This window comes from Myotis nattereri (assembly GCF_964212035.1).
Source record: "Myotis nattereri genome assembly, chromosome: 2".
NCBI classification, from domain to species: domain Eukaryota; kingdom Metazoa; phylum Chordata; class Mammalia; order Chiroptera; family Vespertilionidae; genus Myotis; species Myotis nattereri.
Genome location: NC_138076.1, coordinates 2,224,828 through 2,251,298, shown reverse-complemented (window position 1 = coordinate 2,251,298; position 26,471 = coordinate 2,224,828). Strand labels below are relative to the sequence as shown.

The window sequence follows — 26,471 nt, the reverse complement described above, 5'->3', positions numbered from 1 at the left end:
TCAGTCAGTTTGGGTCTGAAGGATTCGCAGCAGCTTCAGGGGGAGGAGCTTCAGGGGGAGGAGCTTCAGGGGAGGAGCTTCAGGGAGGAGGAGCTTCAGGGGGAGGAGCTTCAGGGGAGGAGCTTCAGGGAGGAGGAGCTTCAGGTGGAGGAGCTTCAGGTGGAGGAGCTTCAGGGGGAGGAGCTTCAGGGGGAGGAGCTTCAGCGGGAGGAGCTTCAGGGGAAGGAGCTTCAGGGGAGAAGCTTCAGGGAGGAGGAGCTTCAGGGGAAGGAGCTTCAGGTGGAGGAGCTTCAGGGGAGGAGCTTCAGGGGGAGGAGCTTCAGGGGAGGAGCTTCAGGGAGGAGGAGCTTCAGGGAGGAGGAGCTTCAGGGGGAGGAGCTTCAGGGGGAGGAGCTTCAGGGGGAGGAGCTTCAGCGGGAGGAGCTTCAGGGGAAGGAGCTTCAGGGGAGAAGCTTCAGGGAGGAGGAGCTTCAGGGGAGGAGCTTCAGGGGAGGAGCTTCAGGGGGAGGAGCTTCAGGGAGGAGCTTCAGGGGGAGGAGCTTCAGGGAGGAGCTTCAGGGGGAGGAGCTTCAGGGGAGGAGCTTCAGGGGAGGAGCTTCAGGGGAGGAGCTTCAGGGGGAGGAGCTTCAGGGAGGAGCTTCAGGTGGAGGAGCTTCAGGTGGAGGAGCTTCAGGGGAGGAGCTTCAGGGGGAGGAGCTTCAGGGGAGGAGCTTCAGGGGGAGGAGCTTCAGGGGAGGAGCTTCAGGGGAGGAGCTTCAGGTGGAGGAGCTTCAGGGGAGGAGCTTCAGGGAGGAGGAGCTTCAGGGGAGGAGCTTCAGGGGAGGAGCTTCAGGGAAGAGGAGCTTCAGGGGAGGAGCTTCAGGTAGAGGAGCTTCAGGGGAGGAGCTTCAGGGGGAGGAGCTTCAGGGGAGGAGCTTCAGGAGGAGGAGCTTCAGGGGAGGAGCTTCAGGGGAGGAGCTTCAGGGGAGGAGCCTCAGGGAGGAGGAGCTTTGGGTTGGACTTGGGAGTGAGGCTGGCGCTTTCATACAGAATGGAAGGGCATTTAAGGGAAGACAGTGGGGTCGTGGTCGGAAGCGCTGGCATCCTGAAGGCCCGGAGGCGGCTCAGGGACCGTCCAGCTAATGCCCGAATGGGCGCGGCCCTAACCTCAGGCCTATTCTCCCTCCCGTGACGCTGCAGTGTGGCCTTTCCTCTGATTCTGCGTGGAGGGGCAGGAGGCAGAGAGGGCTGGGACGTGCGTTTGGACGTGGGAGCTGGCGAGGGGCCGGCGTGGCCTCTGGCGACGTCTACACGGGAACTCATGCAGCTTTATCTCCCGTGAGGAGCCGAGCTTTGTCGGCTCAGGCGGGCACAGGTGGGCACGCGCCCGTCCGCGTGGATCTCGCTCTCCTGAGGGCTCCTTCCTGGAGCCCCTCGCGCGGCCGCCTGCCACGGAGGCTCCGAAAGCCGCGTGTTACGCGTGAGAGAGTCCCGCTGGGCAGCCGTGTCTGCCCTCGGGGCTGTGTGCTGGGTGTCCCCTGCCACAAGGGAAGGGCAGGAAACCTGGCGCCCGGGGCCCTGTCCCTGGTGCTGAACCGCCGTTTCCTCAATGGACCGTAGATGCGAATGCGATCAGTTCCAAGAAATAGCTGTTGAGTGGTCACTGGGTGCCTGGCCAGTCCACTCGCACCGCACCCTGAGGAACTGCGCGTTTAGTGCCCTGGAAACCTGTCCTGCGGAATAGTGCGGGGGGGGGGGGGCACCTGTGCCTGGACTTCCACCCCTGGCCTGGCCGGAGACGCGGGGAGCTGGTGGTCACTGCACGATGGGAGATTATACGTATGTGACTTCACTTGCACACGGTGCTGTGATTGGCATCTGAAAGTTTTTAAAATTATGTTTGTATTGATGTCAGAGAGGACGGGAGAGGGAGAGAGAAACATCAACGATGAAAGAGAATCATGGTCCGGCTGCCTCCTGCACGCCCCCTACTGGGGATGGAACCCGCAACCCGGGCCTGTACCCTGAGAGGGAATCAAACCGTGACCTCTTGGTGCATAGGTCGACGCTCAGCCCTGAGCCACACCGGCCGGGCTGGCCTCTTAAATTTAAAGTAGGGCTTCCTTGAGGGGCTGGTCACAGGGCCTGGTGAGGTCTGCACTCAGGCTGGGCCTGCTTTCCTGCGGTTGGAGTCATGAGGCCTGAGCCTGCTGCATCCCACTGTTGGCTGGGCCCTGAACGGGTAATAAGAGTAGCCGTGCGTCGGCCCCATGAGGGTGTGGGCACGTCAACAGCCTGAGTCCACATGTCTTCCCAAGGTCCCTCCCCGAGGAGAGGCTCGACGGCCGCCGTGGCTATCGTGCGACTCACGTCTGGTTAGTAGCAGAATAGATACGAATGTTTGCAGAGGGAATGATTCCCGCCGGTTCCTTCACCCGTGGTTTGCCAAGCCTTCCCCACGAGCAGGCTGCCCACTGAAGGAGGAGGTTGGTGAAATGGGAACGTCACGTGTATAAACACAGTGTCACCCTCAGCTTCAGACCGACGGAAGGCCGCGCACGCGTGGTCCGCTCTGTGCGGCAGGAGTGGACCCCGGGGCGTTGCTGGCCTGTCCCTGACCCTCTAGGCCCAGACTGGGGGGACAGGACACTGCCCACTGACCCCCAGACTAATTCGGAAGAGATGCCAGGGGAGGAAGACACTGGGACCCCTCCTCCTCCTGTGTCGTGTAAATGTGTGTGTGTGTGTGTGTGTGTGTAGGTAGAACTCGAGGAGGAGGTGAGAACCACCCTGGAAGTGTGTTGTGTTTATAATTCAAAAGCAATTTCATAGCCCTGGCTGGTGTTTCCAAATGGTTCGAGCCGTGGTCGGCAAACTGCGGCTCCTGAGCCACATGCGGCTCTTTGGCCCCTTGAGTGTGGCTCTTCCACAAAATACCATAAAATACCACATGTGGGTGCGCACGTACAGTACGATTGAAACTTCGTGGCCCATGCACAGAAGTTAGTGTTTTGTGGAAGAGCCACACTCAAGGGGCCAAAGAGCCGCATGTGGCTCGTGAGCCGCAGTTTGCCAACCACTAGGTTAGAGCATCAGCTTATGGTTTGATTCCAAGGGCACCTACCGGAGTGCGTGTTTGCTCCCCATCCAGGTCAGGGTGCGTGAAGGAGGCAGCCAATTGATGTATCTCTCTCACATCGATGTCTCTCTCTCTCTCTCTCTCTCCCTCCCTCCCTCCCTCCCTCCCTCCCTCCCTTAGACTCTCTCTCTGAAAAGCAATGGAAAAAATATCCTCGGATGAGGATTGGCAATAAACACCAAAACAATTTCAAAAACTTTTTGCAGAAAACAAGAAAAACGTTTTTCCAGACTCTCTGTTCTCCTCCGCCTCATCCTGGTCTTCCCGTTCCTACACGCTCTTTATTTTTTAATGTCCTTTGCGGGGAGGAATAGTGCCGTCTGACCTGGGAGGGTGGGCAGGGAATCTGGGACACCCGGGCGGAGAGATTAGACCTCCACGGAGGGACGCTGCGCCCCGCGGCGGCCTAATGACACCCGCACGGACCATTAGATGCGCAGGAGAAGCACCTGCCCGCCCAGCACACTTGCCAGAGAGCCCGGCTGGCAGGGCGGCGGTGACCGCACGCTGGGCCCATCTGTCTCCTGGCCACCGGCTCCGGGAGAAAGCGAGGACGGCTGCGGGCGGGCAGGGCGCCAGGGGTGTTGGCCCTGCGGGGGAAGGCACATGTCCCCGTTCCTGATTGCAAGGTTTTACCTGGATTAGCAACCCTGGTGGGAACATAATGCGTCCGTGTGGAGCTAATCGGCGGAGACTAATTTGATTTGGGAAAAGTGGAATTCGAGACACGCTCTTGCCAGAGCCTTTTAGAAGGAGGTAGGGGAGCCTGGCCCGTGCTGCTCAGTGGCTAGAGCGTCGGCCCTCGGCTGAAAGGCCCCGAGTGCGATTCCAGTCAAGGGCATGTCCCTCGGTTGCAGGTTCGATCCCCTGCACTGGTCGGGGCGCGGGCAGGAGGCAACCAGTTGATGTGTCTCCCTCACATCGATGTTTCTCTCTCTCTCTGTCTCTCCCTCTCTATTCCACTCGCTCTAAAAAGCAATAGAAAAAATATCCTCGGGCAAGGATTAACAAAAAGAAAGAAAGAAAGAAAAGACACGTTATTCCTGGTCCATTTAAACATGAGGATAGGGTAGAGTTTAGTTATAATCTCCTAGTTTTCTTCATTTAAAAAAAGAGTTTGATGAAAGTTCTTTTTAAAAGGGTCTGCTATGGGCTTATACGGAATTATATTGGAATGGTAAAATATGTGTCCAAGTTCATAAAGGGAAGAAAGCATGGCCCTGGCCAGGGTGGCTTGGTTGGGTGTTGTCCCTCATGCATTGAAAAGTCGCTGGTCCAATTCCGGGTCAGGGCACATACCCAGGGTGTGGGCTCAATCCCTGGTAGGCAGCGTGCAGAAGGCAGCCGATCCATGATTCTCTCTCATCCTTGATGTTTCTGTCTCTCCCTCTCCCTTCCTCTCTCTCTAAAAATCAACAAAATTAGTTTCAATAAAAGAAAGAAAATAGGTATCAACCAGAGCAAATCACTTCTTTGTGAGATTTAACCGCAGATTTACCATTCGTCAAGGCAACAAGAAATGAAATGTAGCTACGTGTAAAATTATTTCTTCCTCTAAATCAGCGGTTCTCAACCTGTGGGTCGCGACCCCTTTGGGAGTCGAACGACCCTTTCACAGGGGTTGCCTAAGACCATCGGAAAACACATATATAATTACATATTGTTTTTGTGATTAATCACTATGCTTTAATTATGTTCAACTTGTAACAATGAAAATACATCCTGCATATCAGATATTTACATGACAATTCATAACAGTAGCAACATTACAGTTATGAAGTAGCCACGAAAATAATTTTATGGTTGGGGGTCACCACAACATGAGGAACTGTATGAAAGGGTCACGGCATTAGGAAGGTTGAGAACCACTGTTCTAAATAGTCACCTTTTGAGGGGAGTGTGCTAGATTTTGAGAGGAATTTCCCACAGAGGGCCTTACATCAGGGACACTGGGTGACATGAACACCAGTTCTCCAGCATGGAGCTGTCCCCTCCCGTCCACGCCTCTCCTGACCCTGGGGTGCAGGCCCCAGGGGGACATGCCTCTTCGCTCCTCTCTGGGGACACACCCTCGTTGCTGGGACAGCTGGCATCTCTCTCTCTTTCTGACCCTTCTTTGCTTGACTTTCTGAAATACCAGGCATTAGGGGGAATTGGCAGTCATTTTATTTTATTGTCTTAATGTATCTTCTATAATAATAAAAGCGTAATATGCTAATTAGACTGGAAAGCTGAACAACCTTCCGGACATCATTCTGGATGTCCTTCTGGATGAAGCCACAGTGGCAGGGGCCGAGGCAGAGGCGGTTAGGGGCGATCAGGCAGGCAGGCAGGCGAGCAATTAGGAGCCAGCAGTCCTAGATTGCGAGAGGGATGTCCGACTGCCGGTTTAGGCCCGATCCTGCAGGGCAGTCAGACATCCCCCAAGAGGTCCCAGATTGTGAGAGGGTGCAGGCTGGGCTGAGGCACCGCCCCCCATGCATGAATTTCGTGCACCGGGCCTCTAGTGTGTGTGTGTGTGTGTGTGTGTGTGTGTGTGTGTGTGTGTGTATAATTTTTTCCCCGCTTTCCCAAACTTTATTAAAGAAAAAGCAATGATGATAAATCTCTAAAACATAGCCAATTCTCTGTGATTCTTCCCTTGAAAAGATGATGTTTGATTTTGAAACACATGCTCCATGGGCAAGAGGCGGAATCCCTAAAAGGCTCCCCTCCCAACTCTCCTGTCTGTGGCCTGTCTCGGGGGCAGCAGCGACTGCCTGGGCAGCTGCCGTGGCTACACCAGCTCTCCGAGCTCTTCTCTATGCAGCCATTGCGGGATGTGAGCAGCTTTGTGACGAACTGCATCTCCCGCGTCCAAACCACGAAAGTGCGCGTCCAAAGCAACAGGCGATCCCGCTTTCGCTTGCTTTGCTTCAGCGACCGCGTCCGTGTCAGGCGCTCCTGGACCAAGCTGCGCATTGCCTTCATTAAGCGTTGCCGGCCTCCACCGCGACGCTGGGTCTGAAGCGGGCTGGCCAGAGCCATCGCACCAGCCTTAAAAGCGGGATTATTAACGTCCGGATCGGTCAATGGCTCTGCAGCTTTAGCTGCACCGTCAGCACGTTTCGTATCATGAGAAGCCGAGTCCTTCTCAGCGTTGTCTCCATATTCAAGCCGAACGGCGAAACCAGGAGGCCAGTCTACTGCTTCTTGTCGAGCGTGAATCTTGAAAGGACAGCTTATGTCTGGGAGATACTGTGCCAAGCACCGGGGCGAGTCACTGCTGTGATGTTTCCTAAGTGACCCCTGTCTTCAATCTTGTAGTGTCGGATCTCCTGGTCTCCAAGCCAAACAAGAAAGTTTCTGAATTCTGTCTCGTCTTTGCCGCTGAAGCCGGCGGGGTTGTGGTAGGCGAGGGCCGTCAGCTTGTGGCGGAGCGTGGCCCCGGCTTCCCGCTCTGTCCCCTGGGCTTCGGCCGGGAGACGTTTTATAAATATATTTTTATTGATTTCAGAGAGGGAGAGAGTGGGAAAGAGGAAGGAGTCACATTGATGAGAGAAAATCGTAGATTGGCTGCCTCCTGCACGCCCCCTACTGGGGATGGAGCCTGCAACCCGGGCACGTGCCCTTGACCTGAATGGAACCCGGGACCCTTCAGTCCGCAGGCTGACGCTCTATCCACTGAGCCACACCGGCCAGGGCACATTGGCAGTCATTTTAGCTCTTTTGTGAAGTTTAAGTTTGTAGTGACTTCCTTACCCAAATGCATACTCTGAGCATTTTGAGTTGAGATCGCTCATTCCGTAAAGTGCGCATTCATTCACGTTCTGTGAATGTGCTAAACCCGCGCCTAGAAATGGCTTTTCCCCTTTCCCTGGTAATTAAACGAGCCGACATCACGAATCGTCGGGGCTCCGAATGCCATGGCTGGCTGCGTTGGGCAATTTATGTGATCTTTGTTCGTCTTTTGCTTGGGCACACGTCCGTAAAGTAGATTATTAAAGAGAACTTAGGAGCGTTAATTTCACGGCAGGCACACGGCACGACGCGGCAATGACATTGCGTTCCAGAAGTTAGAAAGCAGCGCCCTGCATGCGTGCTAATGGAGGACGGGCCTGAGGTGCCGCCACAATGGAAGGCTCCCGATTTAGAAAGGGACTCATGCGTCTCGGTGGCTAATGCCGGCGAGAGCTCCTGCGAGGCGAGGCGGCGTCCCGGCCCCCAGGCCCCTCCACGGCTCCGGGGCGACCTTGGCACGGGCGGCAGGCGTCTGTCCGTGAGATGGGGCCGCCCTCCACTCACGCACGGCTCTGGGTCCCTGAGAACTTAAATGCCTGCTGAAACGGGGTGGTTTCCAGGGGGTTAGGCGTAGCCGTGTGGTCCTGTCACCTCGCAGAGGCCGCGGGCTCAGACCAGGCCCCCAAAGCAGACAGCCCGGCGTGGAGACTGAAGGGTTTGCGGTGAAACCAATCGCTTCCGGTACAGAGAATAAAGAATTGATTTTGTGGTGGGTGTTTTTCTTTTTTTTTTCTGGGTAAACAAAAAACCTTCAAGTGCTTTTCTCTGTTTTCTGCTGAGGCCTAAGTTTCTCAGCCCTTTGACAACATCCCGTTTCTATGGCGACTCCAGGGAACGGCATCTTGCAGTCCTGGCTCATCACAGTGGCGGGTCCTTCCGGGCTTGTGGCAGCCCCGGGGCCGGCTGTGTCCGTGTGTTTGCCGGGTGCTGGGCGGGCGCACGGCGACCTGAGCGCTCCCTGTCTGCGCTCGCTGTCCGGCACCGGCTCCCCCGGACGTGGGCACCGCGGAGCGCGCGGCCCCTGGGGGTGGAGGTGACAAATGGCAGGCAGAGGCCCTCCGGGCAGCGCCCGACTGGGACCCGCGTGCGTCCCTGCTTGTCTCCGCGCTGCTCTGTGGGGGCTGTTTGCTGTCTGAGGGAGGAGCCGAGCCCCGAGGTGTGAGGTTGGTCTCCGGACGCGAGGATGTGCCGGCTCTGAGGGCCAGTCACCAGCCCACTGGGACCCACTCGCTGGGGCCTCTGTGGACTTGACCTGGGATCGGGCCAACCCCTGGTTCTTCGGCTCGGACCCAACCTCTTGACCCCTGAGTCCGGCTGCTCTCACGTCGCGCACCTTCACCCGGACAGAACTCCTCGCGAGCCACGGTCACTGTAGGAGGCGGTGCCTCCCTTTTAGTTGGCTAATCCTCACCTGGGGACATGTTCCCATGGATTTTAGAGAGAGGGGAGGGAGGGGAGAGACAGAAAGAGAGAGAAACATGGATGTGAGAGAGACACATCAATTGGCTGCCTCCTGCTCTTACCCCATGGGAGGTGGGGAGTGAACCCAAACCCCACAAATGGGCCCTTGACTGGAATCGAACACAGGACCCTTCAGTCTGCAGACCAATGCTCTATCCACTGGGCCATACCAGCCAGGGCAGTGATATATATATATATATATATATATATATATATATATATATATATATATTATTGATTTCAGAGAGGAAGGGAGAGGGAGAGAGAAGGAAACATCAATGATGAGAGAGAATCATTGATCGGCTGCCTCCTGCACGCTCCCTACTGGGGACCGAGCCTGCAACCCTGGCATGTGCCCTGACCGGGAATCGAATCCGGGACCCTTCAGTCCACAGGCTGGACCAGCCAGGGCGGCGCCTCTCTCTTTCAGCAGCAAAGTCTGGAACGTTCTGGACCCAGCTCCCTCCAAGCACGGCCCGCGCCCCAGCTCCGCTCGTCACCGGGGAAGGTGTTTCGCGGGACGTGGTTTCGCAGCCTGTGGGCCGGTCTGGGAGCGTGTGACCGGGTGCCCGCCGCACGGAGCCCGCATGTCAAACGCAAAGGCTACCATGGGCCAAATAAACAAGGTTTAAGTTCACGTGGGCCGCAAAAAAACAAAAGCTTCAGTATTCATAGAAACAGGTTATTTCGATAGAGACATGCTGAATACAAAGGACTGAAATAAATGAGTCATCGTTAGCAAAAGAATAGAACATTTTAACAAAAATTCATATTTTTTCTTGAACATTAACTTACCAGACACGGAACAACTGCACAAATTAATAAGCGTCACACAAATAAACCTATTTTTCTTGTTCTCCAAAAGCGAAATATTTCCTGTTGCGCACACCAAACAAGTCAGTCCAAGACTAATGACGTGGCCATCGGCTGCTAGAATATTCGCTGCTGGTATTAGTGGGGAGACATGGTGTGCCTGCGCGTAAGGCCTGTAAGGGAAATGACTGCAACACGGTTAATCAGTCATTAGTGAACGTTGTAGTTCGTTATTAATAATTATGTATAACAGGATATTGTAAAAGTCAAGTCACAAAATTTTTATTAAACCGTTTCTTACAGACCGTTACATTGGCTGGGCCGCAAAAATATTCGTTGTGTCCGCATGCGGCCCGTGGGCTGCCAGCTTGACAGGGTTGGTGTGATCCCTGCTCCTGGACAGGTAACCACCGGCTCAGTGGGTTTCATTTTTTATTTTCTCAAATCAGCTAAGCCGTCAGGCTTGTAACTAGGTATAGCTTTGGGTTTTGGCATGTTCTGATTTCGTGTGTGTGTGTGTGTGTGTGTGTGTGTACGCACACACTCTTTAACATGACAACAGGAATCCTGCCATTCACAATAGGAAGGAAGTGTTACTTGTGGCAACGACACACTTCAACGGAGCAAATGGATTTACAGCAAAAGGTGTGATTCTGACGTCAGAAGCCGTGTTCGCTGTCTGTGCCTCGGACCCCACCTCTGTAAGATGAGGTGACAGTGGCCACCTCGCGGGCGGCCGGCCAGTTGTCGTCACAGCCAGTCCCGTACCCGCATCCCCTGAGCTCAGCCAGCGACAGCGAGCAGGTGCCAGGTAGCCTCCCGCTCAGTCGTGACGGTGCCTGTGTAACGGACATAGCTGCCGTCGCTCCCTGGGCTACCAAGGGGCGCTTGGAGAAGCGGGGTTTCAGATGACGGGGACTTTAATGCTCTGTTCTGTGTCTATGTATAAGTGGCTGCATTATCTACTTATTTAAAATTATTCCTTATTTAAAAAAGAAACAACACATAAAAAGCAGCTCAGAGATGTGCGTTCACACTGAAAAGGAAGCAGAACGTAACAGATGAAAGGACAGGGATGACCTGAGAATGAAAACGCTGAGCTGGCCGAGCCGCGGCCCACCTCCGAGCGTGAGCAGCCGGGATGCGTGGGAGGGGAGGCTCCCCATCCTGTGCCGTCAGATACAGACAGAGGCCGGGTCTCCTGGGACCGACCCCACCGGGTCTCCACTGGGAGCCGCGGAGGGAGGCAGGGCAGCTTCCCGCAGCATCGCCATTGCCATAGCAACCAGCTGTGGACTTTTCTCTGGATGGGTGCCCTGCGGAGGGCTGAGAGCTGAGCTGGGAGAGGGGATGGGGGTCCCGCCTAGAGCCGAGACGGACGTCCCCTCAGGGGCTCCTGAACACGGCGCTGCGGGCTCTCTCGTGGGCTGTGCGTCCTTGGTGTGCCCTTCGCACTGGGCTCCAGGCTCGGAGCGTGAAGGGTTCCCTCCACACGTGTCCCATGGGCACGCGATTGGCTTTGAAAGGATGTGCACTCGTGTCCTTAACTCTGAGAAGTACACAGTGTTTTAATCACATACAAAGCACAGCCCACACGCAGGTAGTGGAAGAACAAAGGCGGTGAGCCAACCTTCTGGGGAAAACAAGGCTTTTCCAGCTGCTTCCCCGATGTCAGAGGCCCCTCGGCGGCCGCACTGAGTCAGGGAGCGTGTGGGTGCATGTGTGTACATGTGTGCACGCATGTATAAGTGTGTGTGCATGTGTTCATGTGCGTGTGCACACCTGTGGCGCATGAATAGGTGTGCGTACATGTGCTCATGTGCGTGTGCACACCTGTGGTGCATGTCTGCAAGCGTGAAGGTGTGTGTTCATGTGAGTGCACACGTGTGCTTGTGTGTATGCACATCCGTGTGCAGACATGCCTGTGTGTTTCTAAGAAAATGACTTCCATGAGAATGAGTTCTGCGGCGTTTCACATTAAATGCAACACCTTGCTGTGCGGTGCTGGTGAGATAGCCTGATGTTAAAGACACTTTTTCTGGCTTCTCGGCTGTGAAGGGTTTTATCAAGTGTGTTACGAATTTGATGCTCCTTGGGGGACATCCGTTATAAGAATGAGGTCCCCCCGATGCATCAATTACGCGGTGACACTTCCAAAGCGGAGTCACGCCTCCGCCCCGGCATGTGGCCGGCGTGACCGGGACGCTCCTTCATGCCCACCGGCTGTGCGTGAGCGCGTTTTATCTGGAATCTGTGCACGTTTCTTCGGAAGCCGGGCTGTTGTGGATTAGCATGCTGGTGGCACTGGGAACACGGGCCGCATTTCCCCGTGGGCACAGACTGGAGCCGGGAGAGTGTGGCCGTCCCCGCGTGGAGCTGGAGGCAGGGCGGGCGGGGACCCCGGGCACGAGCGTTGCCCTGTCCTGCGTGTCCCTGCGGCCTCCACAAGTGCGCCCGCTGCCTCCGCGTGGAAGCCGCTTGTGTCTGAAACAGAGGAACCGCGGGAATCAGCAGAGCTCTGACGGCTGACTTGTAAATCCCACGGAGCCCACTTCCTGTTGGTGGTTCCCATCGCACAGTCCCTCGTGCACTCAGCTTCCCCTGCAGCCGGCGCTAAGCCAGCCCCGACCTGCCACGTGGGAGGCGGGCGCCCGAGGGCCACGGAGCCAGCTGGGCCCGGGGCCCTATCACACCGCGCGGCGCTTGGCTTTCCTGTGGGTGGAAGCGCGCGTGAGCGGCCGCAAGACAGTGGAACGGCCTGGCCCTGGTCAGGGCTGAAGGGTGGTGTCTCTGGGCCACACGCGTGTCTGCTGTGGAGCCAGGAAGCCACGCGGGCGCTGGTGGTTCTCCGGGTCGTCGGCAGGAGGACTGACCCGGACGTGTGTGTCCACACGCAGCCCCCCAGCCCCTTTTTAACTTCAGACGGGACCGTGGATGACACCAAATAGAGACGCACTTCCTGGAGAAAGTGAGTCCCAAGTCCTCAGAAACAGGTTCTGGGCCTGGGCCATCGATCGGGCCAGTGGGGGCGGCTGGCTGGGATCACGGAAGGGCCTGTGTCCACCACTCGGCCCCAGTCATGTGGTTTGTGTGTAACTGGTCGGTTGGTCAGATTTTATTCCAGCATCACACGCTAGCTGCGCAGCCAGGAATTCCTGTTCACACAAACCCTGTTAAAGCGAGCAGGGGAGCTCAGAGGGAGGCATCTGAACGAGGATCTTAATCAAACAGCAGGGACGAGCTGCGTCCCATGAAACACTGATGGGGTTGCTCAGGGCCAGGCGCCTTCTGGTGAGATGGGGCTATTCCTCTTCGTTCTGATTGGATGGAAACCTCCCATTTTCTCCGATGCAGCCGTGAAAAGGTGTCCTTCCCCCAGCGTTTCAGTGCCTCCGCCAGGAAGCCTTCTTGGGTTTCGTTTACAGTTTTATTCCTTTTGATCACAGAGAACCAACGTGCAGGCACGTGGTGCAGACGTCCATTATGCAGCTGCAGGGAGAACGGGATCGCGCCATCGGTGACCCGTGGCGGCCCTGAGGGCGTCACGCCGAGTGAGATCAGTCAGGGGAAGGCAGGCACCGCGTGTTCTCGCTTACACGCCGGATCGAACCAGTCCAGTCGTGGAGCCACAGGCAGTGTGGCTCCCAGGGGCTGGGGGAGACGTTGGTCAAAGGGGACAGCTTTTCCGTTGAAAGACATGCATTCTGGGGTCTGACCTACAGCACGGCGACCACAGCTGATAATACTGTGTTGTGTGTTTGAAATTCACCCCGAGCACAGATCTTACCTACAAGCAACACATCCCAAAATAATAACGAAACTCTGGGGGTGGGTGGGTGGCAATATCGGCCTCCTCGATGGTGGCCATCATTTCACAGCATACGTGCCCCGTAGGCCGGCATGGGGTGCACCGCCGGCACAGCCAGTTCCGTTTCTCACTGACCGCAGTGACGCGGGGAGAGCCGCCCGTGGGCACCGCTGCTGGGAGAGCGGGAGGGCTTCCTTGTTCTGTTCCGAAAGAGAAGAGACAGGTCAGCGTTTTCTGGGAGCAAAACCTTCGGCCCCAGAGGCAGCTGCAAGAATGAGAAAGACCCGGCAGGGCTCATGTCACGGAGGCGCAGTGAGCCGGGCGGGAGCCTGCTCCGTGTCCACGGTGAGTCCCGCGTGACCAGCCGGCAGCACGTGAAGGGGAGGGTGAGGGGTGTCGATGAGCCACGTGACACAGTTACTCACAAGCTCCTCACCTTGGATTATGGAAGGGTGGTTTTGTGTGTGTTTTATGTCTTTTTGACCGGTTTCTTTTTAAAAAAAATATATTATTGATTTTTTACAGAGAGGAAGGGAGAGGGATAGAGAGTTAGAAACATCGACCAGCTGCCTCCTGCACACTCCCCACTGGGGATGTGCCTGCAACCAAGGTACATGTCCTTGACCGGAATCAAACCCGGGACCCTTCAGCCCACAGGCCAGCGCTCCACCCACTGAGCCAAACCAATTAGGGCAACCTGTTTCTTAAGAAGTGGGCAGCTCTGGCCCGACTGGCATGGCTCAGTGGCTGAGCATCGACCTATGAACCAGGAGGTCAGGGTTTGATTCCTGGTCAAGGCCACAGGCCCGGGCTGTGGGCTTGATCCCCAGTGGGGGGCGTGCAGGAGGCAGCCGGTCCATGATTCTCTCTCATTGATGTTTCTCTCTCCCTCTCCCTTCATCTCTGAAAGCAACAAATATATTAAAAAAAAGAAGCGGAGGCTCTGGAGGAGGGGCCGGTTCGGAAATGTCACTCACGGTGCCGGGACCAGGACGTGTTCTTTCTCTCTCGCCCAATGGGGACCTGGCAGAGGCGGCGTGGGGGGCAGGGGCGTGTGTCTGTGAACGGCTCGTTGGATATTACATGAGCCTTTGGGCAGAAGAGCCACGGCGCACGGGAGACGTCAGCCCGCGGGCGCGGGAGGGGCTTCTCCATTTCCACTCGAGTTGGTCGTGTTTCTCATAGAAGAAACGTAAGGAGCGGGTCGCCGTGGTGAGGGCGGGGCACCGGGGAGAGTGACAGCGGGAACGGTGAGTCCCTTCCTCTCTCGTGGTCACTCTTTGGAGCTGAGACACTGGATTGAAACTTGCCACGTCCGTGTCGAGCCGGTGAGCTGTTTCCTCCAGGAACCAAACCTTATTCAAGAAAAGCTGGGTGTGGAGAGGAGGACGAGGTGCCTCCTCCACTCCCGGGGAGCCCAGCCCCAGCACCCTGACCCCTCCCCGAGGGGGGCTGGCTTTGAGTTCTTCTCAGCACCCCAGGGTGTCCGGTTCCCCCGTAGGCCCCATCTTTTTACTGTATTGATGCCAGAGAGGGAGGAAGAGAGAGACACAGACAGAGAGAGAGAGAACCATCCATCGGTTGCCTCCCATAGACGCCACGACCAGGGATCGAACCCACAACCTACGCATGCGCCCTGACTGGACGTCGAACCCACGGCCTTCTGGTGCACAGGGTGATGCTCCAACCCGCTGAGCCAACCGGCCCGGGCTGGACCCCACCCGTGAAGCGTGTTGCGTCTCGCCTGGCCCCTGACATAGCATTTCCCTGTAAATTCCATGTCTTCTCCTTGAAAGGTGACGGCGACGTCCCTCGATCGCCTGGCTGGCCTCCGCTCAGCCCTCTGTGAGGAGACGTAGGTTTGTAATCAGACGGCATCCTCTAGAATTTAATACAGAAGCATTTATAAGTAAGTGCCTTATTTTTAGGTATTAAAAATATTCGAAAATGTATATCAAGCTTTTTTGCCACTCCCTGGCTGTGGAAATGTAAGGCCCACTCTCTGTCCCGGTGTCACAGTCAGACACGCGCCTTCCCCCGGGACTCCGTCCGCACATTGGCAGTAACAGCTTCGCTGTTTTATTTGAGGGTCAGGGGGTCTGCGAGGTCCTGGGAGGCTGCTGGCGAGGGTTCGTGCACATGACCTGCGTGACGCCACGAAGAGCTGTGGGCTGGCTCCGCCGCCAGTCGCAGGGTCAGACCACGTTTCCTTCCCTTCCCAGAGAGAGCGTGTGATAAGGGAGCCAGGGCCCTGCGCACACGTGTCTTACCGTTTACACCCGACAGAGAGCGAGTCCGTAGCTCGCTCAGCGGCCCTGCACCGGGAGAGAGGACAGGAGGACAGGGTGGGAGCCGCTCCCCAGGAAGCAGCGGTGGGCATTCACGAGCGGCCGGTCCACGACACCTTCTGTCAACGTTCTGTTCCGCAAGAAGACAAAGCCTGGCGAACGTTCCCGCCTCTAGCACGGCAACGGGCCGCATCGTAGCGGGTCCGTTCCCGGGAGCCGTGGGGTCAGGGCTCGGACAGGTCAGCCTTCCGGGGCACAGCACGCGGCCGTCCCCGTCGCCCCCGCGATGACTCATCACAGCAGCGCAGGGTCTCAGAGACGGTCCGTCTGTGCCGATTGGCGTCGGGGCCTCTAGGCATGGGGAGACCTGGGCGTGTGGAAGTGGGACCCGGGCCTGTCCTCAGAGTCGTGCCTGCGAGGGAGGCGGGCGTGCAGGACGCAGGGGCGCCAATGGGTGGCCGCCACCCTGCCCTGCAGTCCTGTCTCCTCCTCGCCAAGCGGCTCACCCTCCTGACAGAGATGCCCTCAGAGAAAAGGGCCAGCACACGAGGGAAGGTCTGCCTCCTGGGGTTTGACCTCAGCACACTCAGGGGGCCTCGTCTGGTCTGTGGGAGCCACCGCCGGGCACCCAGGACCCCGGTGGGGAGCCCCGTCGGCCACTTGTTGCGCTCGCCTGTTTGCTTTTAGTCAGATCGTCACTTTATGGGCCAACATGTTCTCTTGTAAACCGGGGAAGGATCGCTCCTGTGCTCTGTACACGGTCACTGTGAGAATGAAATGCAAACACGGTCAAGGGGCCTGAAGGGGAAGGTCCCATCAGCGGACCTGGATCGTGCGTTAGGACGTGGCCACCACCCAGGCTTTCTCTACGAGGCGGCCTTAATGAGAGAGTTCCCACAGTCCCTGCACTGACACTGTAAGAACCTGTATATGTTTATTATTGAATTTTTCTGAGAGAGAGGAAGGGAGTCGGAGAAATAGGAACATTGACGAGAGAGACTCATTCATCGGCTGCCCCCTGCACGCCCCCTACTGGGGGTCCAGCCCGAAACCCAGGCCTGTGCCCCGACGGGGAATGGAACCGTGACCGCCTGGTCCATAGGTGGACACTGAGCCACGCCGGCCAGGCCACACTAACTCTTTCAATCTTCTGCTCCACCACTGTGATCGCCACCTTCGGGCCCTCGTTGGCGGAAGGGGAGGGAGCACTGGTTTCTCTGTAAGGACACAGGTCCCATCGGGCCCCACACTCCCAACCTCCTCACCGCCCCAGTGCCCACCTGGCACCCTCACCGCGGGGATAGGATTTGAACATGAACTGACAGGGACCCACGCATTCAGTCTATAGCAGCTCGGATAACAAATTAGAAAGTAAACACAAGTGTGATTTCAGCAAGAGCCCCGAATTGAATGCCATCCGCTCTGAGTCCCCAGGTCCTGCATTAACCTGGGCTGAAGTAGCAGTTCCTTCCGTGGCATCCGGAATGCTTCGGCGTGGGGCCTGCTTGACCTCTGCGTCCCTTTCCCACCGTTTGCCACACGTGCCCTCCCCACCAGCCACACTGACTCTCCGTGCGTCTTCCTCTTGTCCCGGAGCTTCCAGCCCCACCTGCCGCCAGGGAACAGCCCTCTGCTCTGCGGCTTGTCCGCACCGTGCGAGCGCCATCACCGGAACACGTGCAGAGCGGCTGCGCAGGTTCAGCTCCGACCCTCCAGTCCTGAGCTCGCTGACCAGCGCGAGGCAGACGTGAGGGGGCAGGCAGGGAGGAAAGTGCTCCTTTCCTTCTACCCTCCGGCTGGGAGCCCAGAAATTCAACTGACAAAAGACACATCCGCAAGAGAATAACAAGGAGTGTATGAACGTGTGCATGACGTAGTCACGTGGGAGCACAGAGACGGGTAACTCAAAGGAGTGGTTAGAACTCGGGCTCACACCGCAGATAGCTATAACTCTGTGGAGAAGACACGAGACGGAGGAAAAGGTCGGTGAGTGTCCAGGGCGGCAAACCGAGGGAAGGCAGGTGTGTGGGCGCGAGAGGTGGACGAGGCCTGGTAGCTGGTTTGCTGTCAGGCTCCTGCGGGGCTGTCTCCAGCTGATAAGCGTCCAGACTAGTTTCCGGTGATTACTGTGTCTTTCCTGGTAGAGGGTGCGGGCACTTTGTAAAGGCGAGTCCAGTCTTAGGCAAACAGCGGGGAGGGCAGGGAGTTCTCCTCCAGTCTGCTTCTCCGTTGCCTTCAGCGCACGTCGACCCTGGGGTCACGTTGGGAATCGGGGCCCTGCCCCGGATTTGTGGTTGAACAGCTGGACAGAGGAGGAATGGCGAGGTCAGCACACAGGATTTAGAATGCCTGCCCCCGGGACCACATCCCACACGGCGTTCCTCGGAGCTTGTCCTGCCAGCCCCGGTGTCCACGCCTCTTCACGGCCCTGCGGAGCAGGAGCAATGACAGCAAGTCAGTTAACGAGGAAAGTCACGCGAGAACAAAGACGAGGCGGGAAGGGGGCGGGCTCCCTGGTGGGGCCCAGGTCAGGCCATGTGCTGGGCAGGCCTTTGTGGAGATAACGAGCATCAGCGTGCGCTGGCCGGAAACAGAAGAGCAGGGGAGCCTCGGGCGGGTGGTTAGAGAGGAAAGCAGGTCGGGAGGTAAGTGCTGCTCACAGGCCGGGAGGCGTCGGGCCGTGCGCGGGCCTGGGGAGGCGCCGTGAGGAAGTCTGGGCGGAGGGCCGGCGACGGGGATCGGTGACGGCCACAGTGAGGCCGCATCCAGGATGCTTCCTCGGCTTCTAAACGCTGCTCCCCAACCTGCATCACAGCGACGAGATGTGGCCTCTTCGCCCCGCTCGCGTAGAGGTGTCGTGCTCCTGTCTTTGCCCGCGGGGCCAACCCCCGAGGTAACGGGACAGACCCTTTTCCTCGTGCGTGTCCCAGTTCCCCACAATATGGAAATCGAGTCTACACAGTGCGTCCTCCTGCTGGGACACAGGTGCTGTCCGGGGGCTCTGTCCTCAGAGGGTGATGGGAATCGGCCGTGTCTGTCCTGCCCCCATCCTGTGACTGTGACTCCTGGCTGCGCTCCCGTGTCGGCGGGTGTGGGGCTGCGGCGCTCTGAGCTGAGAGGGAGCGTGTCTGAGGAGAGGCCCCTCCTTCTGTAGGACTTTTTGTTTGTTTTCTGTTAATTCTCACCAGAGGATATTTTTTCCATTGGTTTTTAGAGAGAGTGGAAGGGCGTGGAGGACAGAGAGAGAGAGAGAAACACATTGATTGGTTGTCTCCTGCATGCGCCCCAACTGGGGCCAGGGATGGAACCTGAGACCCTTCGATGTGCTGGCTGATGCTCTAACCACTGAGCACCGGCCCGAGCTGTACAGCATGTTTATCTGCCTCTCGTCTCGGTTCAGCTGTGCAGTGACACACACGTGGGGGAGGTGTGCACACTTAGACAATGACCGTGGGGATGGACAAGTGGTCCCCGGCCAGGTACCTGCCCAGGTGGGGAATGAGATCTTCATCCGCACGCGCCCTTCGCTGTCCCCGCGGGGAGCCCCTATTGACTCCCTCCATCCATCCACCGTGTCCAGGGGATGGAGCGGGAGCACATCTTTGCAGGCTGCCCTTCCTCACGGCTGCCCGTCCTGCTCAGTGTGCGGCGTGTGACCTCCGTGTGAGCCGCGATGCAGCACGTGCGCCGTCTCGTGCTGTGTTGGCGGCACCGCTGCGTGTGGACCGTGGTCACGTCCGTGGCCACCGTCCTTCTCCCCCTGGTTCCTCCAACTTGTTTCCATGGGCTGTCTTACCCACAGCACAGCCGTGAGCACCACGCTCAGCGATGCCGTGGACCCTGCCGTGGACCGTGGCCGTGCGTGTGGGCCCGGGTGCTGGGTCCGGAGCACCTCGGCTGCTACATAGAAACGGACGTCTTACTGACTTTGTTTCCAGTCGCGTTGCCTTAGTCACTTTCATTTATTCAAATTATTTTATTTTCTAATAGAGTTTCTACATCCCTAATGAGTTGGCTACAAATGCCAGCTGTATTTTTCCTGATGGTTTTATTCATTTTTGTAGCTTTATCGGGCTGGCCAGGCTGCGGGGGGTGGGGTGGGGGGGGAGGGGGTAGAGTAGAGCCGGCATTCTGGGCGCACAGCTCATCCTCGGATTCAGTGGGTGGGGAACTTCCGATGCGTCCGCGTTAACTGGCACGTGCACCACAGAGCACGCACGGACCGTCAGCCTCAGCGCACTTCTTTCTAGGGCTGCTCTGCTTAGCATCTGTGGCAGACGTTGACTTTCATATGATGCGTTTTCTATGGAGACGATTGTACAACCTCCCTTTACTCTCTTTCCTGGTGTGAGGTAATCTCCTTTCGAGCCATACCTACACCCCTGAAATAAGCACAACACGTCTGTGCTTGTTCTGTTGGCATATTTATTGCGTAGCATTCAAGGACAAGGTGTTGAGGACTTTTGCCCGTTCACAACAGGCTGCCTTGTGTGTGTGTGCGTGTGTGTGTGTGTGTGTGTGTGCACACGCGCTCACCCCGTTGGTTGGAATGAAGGTTGCTCTGACCTCACCACGAACGGAGGAGCGTTCTTTCCCCTGTGCTCTCAGGAGTGTGTGTCATTAGTGATATTTCTTCTCTGAAACACCGGAAACATTTGGGGGGTGGCCATCTGTCTCGGTGATGCTTTTATGAAAAGATGTGCCAGGCCAAAGGTGATGTCTTTCTCGGAGATAGGATTGTTCATGTTTTCATTCCTTCTTGTAGCAATTATCATTTGCTTTTTTCAAGGGAAATTTCCATTTCAATTAATTCAAACACTTGTGGCATTCAGCTGTTCGCCCAATCCTCTTAAAATCTCTTCATGACGATTCTTCTTTTTCCATTTCCGATGTTGCCCTAAGCCTCCTTTGGTTCATTTCTTAAAGTTAATAGGGGTTTATGGATTTTATTAATCTTTAAAGACTAATGATTTTTTCCGTTGTTGATTTTTCTCAACACTATGTGTTTTTCTGTTTAATTAATTTCTGCTTTTATCTTTCTTACTTTTCGTTTGGTTTTTGTGTTCTGTTGTATTCTTCCTTCCTGTGTTGCGGAGTTAAACCATTGATCGTTTATCTTTACTGCATTTAAGGTGGCACGTTTTTCTTACGTTTAGGCTCAGTCATACGTTCGCAAACTTCAGTTCAAAATACCTCCTAATCCTTTAGCTTCTCCTCTGACGATAAATTTTTGGAAGGATATCGCTTAGCTTGAAGTGGCCGTTCATGAGTCATCTGTGTTGTTCCAGTCCGACTCCCTGTGGTCAGCTCCATCCTCTGATGTGTTCAGTGTTGGAACGTGCTGGGCCCGCCCGCGGCTGCTGCGTGCGGCCAGCTCAGGCAAGCGCTCCGCTTGTACCTCAGTGGGGCGGAATGGCTTTGTTCGTGGATCCTGGGCTTGGCACAGACTGGCAGCTCAAGGTCATTAACCCTTCTGTTCCGGTCTCTCCAATCCTCACTGTCATTTCCTGGTCAATCAATCCGATTTATCTCTTTTTGTTTATTTTTTTCTTAGAGATGTGTTATTGCGAGTTTTTGCTTCTTATATTTTGAGGTAACAGAGTGGCATATCCATCTGGGTGCTTGTATCTCCCTGGAAAAGGCGCCCTTTTATCCTTATGAAATGCTCCGTCTCTCCCAGTGGTTTGTGGCTTTAACATCTGTGTTATCCGACCTGCGTGTCTGTCAGCTTCTCTGCGTTAATGTTGAACAGTGTCTTTTCTCCATCACGTCCTCCCCGGCCTTCTCCGCCCTGACGTGCAGGCTGCGCTCGCACACAAGTGGCCGCCTGTGTTCTGTCCCCGGCCGCCCGTTCATGCTGACTGCGGAGCTGATCCGCGCGGATTCGAACCTGCCACTTCCCCGGGCACATTCTGTGTGTCGCGTCTCCTCAATATTCTGTCTCCCCTCCTTTCTTGCCTTCTGCCGTGTTAACCACGATTTATTTTATTGATCCTTCTGTTGCTATAAGCCTCTCTTTACACAAATCTTTGTCTTCATTTCTGGTTATTTCATTAGCATAAACTAGTAGGAGTGAAATCATAGATCAGATATCACAACACTTTAAGGGTCATGGTGAGTAAAAGCAAATCACCTTTCTGATTGTTTGAGCAAATGTATGTTCCCATGAGAAGTTTATGAGGACTTTTCTTTTTTAATATTTTTGAAATGTTTTTTAAAATAATTCTTCACTGTTGAAAGTATTACGTATGTCCGCCTTCCTGCCCCATTATGAGTACTTTTCTCATCCCATCTCACTGGCATTCAATCATAGTTCATTTTTCATCATCCCCAAGTTAAAAGGCCATGATATGTCTTCCTTCTTTCCTCCCTCCCTTCCTTTTACTGAATCTATTGGGGTGAAATTGGCTAACAAAACTGTACAACTCAACAAAACGTCGTCTGCACACGGCATCATGCGCCCATCGCCCCAAGTAACGTCTCCTTCCGTCCCCGTATCCCCCCCTTTGCCCTCTCCCACCTCCCTCCACCCCATTGTATCTTATTTTTTGTTTTTAAAAAGTAATGTCATTTTAAAAATATGTTTTTATTTATTTCAGAGAGAGGAAGGGAGAGGGATAGAGAGATAGAAACATCAATGGTGAGAGAGAGAACCATCGATCGGCTGCCTCCTGCACGCCCCCCACTGGGGTTCCGGCCCACAACCCAGGCGTGTGCCCTGACCGGGAATTGAACCGTGACCTCCTGGTTCATAGGTTGATGCTCAACCACTGAGCCAAGCCGGCCGGGCTATATCTTGTTTTAATTTGCAATTCTCTCTTTCCTAGCGGGGCTCAGAGTGTGTTCAGATATTTACTGGCTATTTATAGTTCTTTTGTAAATTCTATTTGCAGACATGTATCTGCTTTGCGAAGGGAGTGTGAGAGATTTTCTTACCGTTTCCTAGGAGGTCTTTGTATACTATCGGCACTGCCATTTTTGTTATTTTTTGAAATCTGTTTCCAGTTGGACTTGGGCCTTTTTATTATGCAAATGCTATTTTTAACATCTATCCATGGCGCTACATTCTTCACTTCTCTCGGGCATCCCGTCCGCTTGCTGAACACTCGGTCGCAGGGGTGGGGGGGGTGGGGGTCATGTTACCTGAGGAAACGGCACCGAACATCCATGTGGGTCGGGGCGGGGGGGGGGGGGGGGACGGCGCCCAGGCCGCCAGGGGCTGAGCGGCGCGCGTACCCCGTTGTCCGGGTTCCGGCCTCTGGTTCTGATGGACAGGAAGTCGTGGGCATTTCTTCCCTGGAAGGGGGAACTGGAACTGTCCCTCTGCCCTCCTGCATTCTCGGCTGAGACCCTAGGAATGGAAACACTGACGAGAGGAAAGCACCGTCTATGACCCTGGGCACCTCGTGTGCCCCTGGGAGGCCCGGGAACATGCGGGGTGCCCCGAGGCGGCTCAGAGGTCAGGATTAAGTGCCAGCTTAACAGGGAAGGCGGTCGGCTGGAGGTCTCGTGGGGGAGATACTGGGGAGGGGGAGTGTCGTTGGTCGAGCAGTGGAGGCAGCACAGTGTCTGGGTGTGGGCTGGCTGCTGGGGTCCCCTCTGTGGCAGGAGTCCCCCCTCCTGGCTGGTGACGTTCAGAGGGAGCGGTGCCAGCTGGTTCCCTCAGGCAGAGAAGGGGGCGCAGAGAAACCGCTCCCTGCATTCCCTCTGCCACCCCCGCCCCTCCCCCCCCCCCCCCCGCAGTCACCACGCCAAGCTGAGCGGCAGGTTGGGGGTGGCGTGTGCGGAACCCCTGGTCATGGTATGGGTGGCACCTTCTGCTTCCCTTCACCCCGGACACTGTTGTTTCGATGACTCATAAGACACAAAGCCATCTGGCTGGTGTGGCTCCGTGGCTGGGTTCGTGGATCCGGGCGCAGCACAAACTGGCAGCTCAAGGTCCTGAGTTCAGGGTGTGGCCCCTTTGTCTCTAATGTGGCGCATTTGGTTGTAAGTTTATAATGTTTCGTTTTTTGTTTTTTAATATGTTTTTATTGATTTCGGAGAGGAAGGGAAGGGGGCAGAGAGAAACATCCGTGATGAGAGAGAATCATGGATCGGCTGCCTCTTGCACGCCCCATACGGGGACCAAGCCTGCAACCCGGGCATGCGCCCTGACCAGGAATCGAACCTATGACCTCCTGGTTCCTAGGTCAGTGCTCAACCAGGGAAGCAGTGAAGCCCGGTGATAGTGCAGGTTTTTCACTTAAAAACCATTCTTTTTACCAGAGTTACAGCCGAAACAGACAGCAGGATGAGACCCCTGGCGAGCGTGCCTGTCCTGGTGGGTGTCTGTGGGTTGGGTTACGCCCAGGGCGCCCTGTGGCAGGGTGGGCGGCTCTATGGCGGCTCTTAGCAACGATGGGCGCTAATAAATACGGCGAGGCCCACGCTCACGGGCAGCTGGCATCGCGGCGATTTGCACGGGGCTATCCCAGGGGGCTCCTCACTGACTCACAGAGGTGTGAGTGGACATCACTGGCCTGGCTGCCATCTGGGCTGTGGAGCCAGAGGGTGGGTGGGAAGGTTTAAGCCTCCCAGGAGGCAGCGTGGTTTTGCTGAGCCGTCGGAGGCTCAGAGGCTCCCTGCCGCCGCGATGAAGAGGCTGACCTCCCCGAGGGCTGTGGGAAGGCCGCTGGCCACAGCGGGAGCAGGGACGCCCCTGGGAGGGGCGGGGTCCGGGCACAGGGCGCTTGACTCCCCACGGAAACACATTCAGGTTCCTGCTAAGAGCTGCCTGGCCCAGGACTCGGTTTCCCCTGCTGGGGCGCACCCCTCCAACTGGCCTTTAAAGAAATAGAAAGTGATTTTCCTACACCTTGGACTAGCACCAAAGACCTACGGTATTTTCTGGACTTATTTCTTTAATCCCTTCAGCGCCCAAAGAAAGTAGGTGGCGACCGGTGCTGTGTCCATTTGCGGAGAAACGATCGCTTAGTGTTTCAGGGAAATGGATGCAGAGTGACTGGGGCTTGCTCTGCAAAGAGCTCACCCCCAGGCCCCGCCCCAGGGTGGCCACCAGCGCGGAGGCCATGCCCACCAAGGCGGCAGCGGGCCGTCGTTTCAGCAGAAGAGACGAGATGGCCGTTTCTGAAATCGAGACCAAGGTGAGCTCCCAGCGCCTCACCTTCAGTGGGTCCAAATGAAGACGCACGGATCCTGCAGCTCCTTTCCCGGCAGGGGGCCCGGTGGAGTCCGTCCTAAAGGCTCAGTTTATTTCCCAGAGGCCTGGCGCTCAGATCCGTGCACCGGTGGGGTCCCTCCGTGTGGCCTGCAGGGATTGGGCCGAAACCAGCAGTCCAACGCCGCCTGCCGCTCCCCCTCATGCTGGCCCCGCTGCGCCTGCCGCAGGCTCATGCCCAGTCAGCCCCAATCGGGAGAGGCTCATGGCGCCGCAGCGGTGCTCGCCAGCCGTGAGCCCTGCGTCTGGCACCCATTAGTCAGCTGAGCAGCGCTGCCGCTGTGTGAGCGCACTGACCACCAGGGGGCAGCTCCCGCGTTGAGCGTCTGCCCGCTGGTGGTCAGTGGGTGTCATAGTGACCGGTCGGCCAGTCTTTCGGTCGCTTAGGCTTTTATATATACAGATGTTTATTTAGTAGCATTGGCACTAAAAGCATATTAATTCTTGCTTTAACTCAGGAAGAGAGCGTGTCTCATGGGCCTGCACCACTCACTCCCCCGTGCACCGACGGTTAAATAGGCCTGGTTTTCTGTGCACTGCGGTCATAATTTAAAGCATATGTTCACTGATCCCAGAATACCAGTGTCTACGCTGACACACCTGCACAGATGGCAGTGTTTTTGTGAAGTCTGTGAGGATAATTTTTTACTAAGCAGTAAAAGGCGTTTCTGCGTTTATACCGTACCCTTAAACGTGCACCCGGTGGTCGGCAGGACTGGCGTGAAGACGTTCAGCCTGCACCACCCGCTGCAGAGCACAGGGGCCGCGTGAAAGCAGGTGCCCCGCCCGGGAGGACCTGAGCCCCCTGGAGAGGGTGGGATTCCTGTTGGAGCCAGTCACCCGTGTGCTTGGTGTTGGGCACCAGCCGACGACAGGGAGACACAGGCTCGCTCGTTTTCCTTTGAACGGGGACACCTTTGCGAAGGGTTCCCGAGTGTTCGCGTGTCTCTGTGAAGTCGGTCACGTCAAGTAAACAAGTCCGAACAGACAGGCCTGTGCAGTGGCATAAACATCCTCTTTTTCCAAACTAGTGAGCAAATTGCAATTCCTTCTGCTCCGAAAGCCGAGCTGTGCTTTCTCATCGATGCGTAACTTACACACGGTGACACGCCCGGGTCCGGGAGCCCCCGTGTGCCCACGTGGCCCACACTGGCCGCCAGGGTGTAGAGCTCGTCCACATTCTGGAACATCCCCCCCCACCCCCCGCCCCGCGTTTCCAGGGACGCCTCGGCCACCAGAGCAAACGGTCGCCTGGTTTCTGTCACCGGAGGTTTCCGTTCAACGTGAGGACGTGAGCTTATTGCGTGGATGGCGTGGGAGGCATTATACCGTCTTCCGTGGTCCGTAGGGAAATGAAGGTGAACCTGATGGTGCTATCCAGTCCGTAAGCACGGAAGGCCATGTGAACCCACAGAGGTGAGGAGAGGAAGCCGTGGCCGCCTGGGAGGGGCCGCGGGTGCGAGAGGCCAGTGGGCGGAGACGGTCGCCCCCCCGACGCCCCCCCCCCACCCCCGGGGAGACCCAGGACATTCCTCTGCTGCTTGTACCGGATGCGAGGCGGACGTGCCCATGTTAGGTGCCCATAGATACTGCGAAACAGTCGCGGCGGACGGAGGAGCGGCATTTCTGGGGTACGGCAGCCTGTGGCGAGAGCCGCTCCCCGGACAGATGCTCCGGCCTGGGGAGCGACCTTCAGTTCAAAGGCGTTTCTGTTTCATATTCTCTGCGTGAGGCGCTAAATGATGAATGACTGCCGCCGTGTCCACGAAGTGATCTCTGTGGTGGGTCCTGAGCACCGTGGTAGCCTCTGCGGTTCCCGGCGGGGGCGGGGGGGGGGCGGCTGGCATGTCCCCGTTGGGTGCAGGGGTGAGAGGATGCCTGACATGCGTGCCCTGGTCCCCTGGCTGTTTATGGCCAAATAAAACCGAGCCTCCCTGCGCGCGGCTGACACCTGAGTTTACGGCCCTGTCGCTGGACCCAGAG

At 56.5% G+C, this 26,471-nt stretch overlaps 1 pseudogene across 1 annotated transcript; it reads right to left on the bottom strand.

Moving 5' to 3' along the window:
- Positions 1–25,678, bottom strand: LOC308512622 (RNA transcription, translation and transport factor protein-like; annotated as a pseudogene). Its single transcript has 3 exons — positions 25,586–25,678; positions 5,899–6,525; positions 1–331 (listed from the first exon to the last, which is right to left on the bottom strand). The product of its transcript is annotated as an RNA transcription, translation and transport factor protein-like (transcript).
- Between the last annotated feature and the right edge of the window lie 793 nt (positions 25,679–26,471).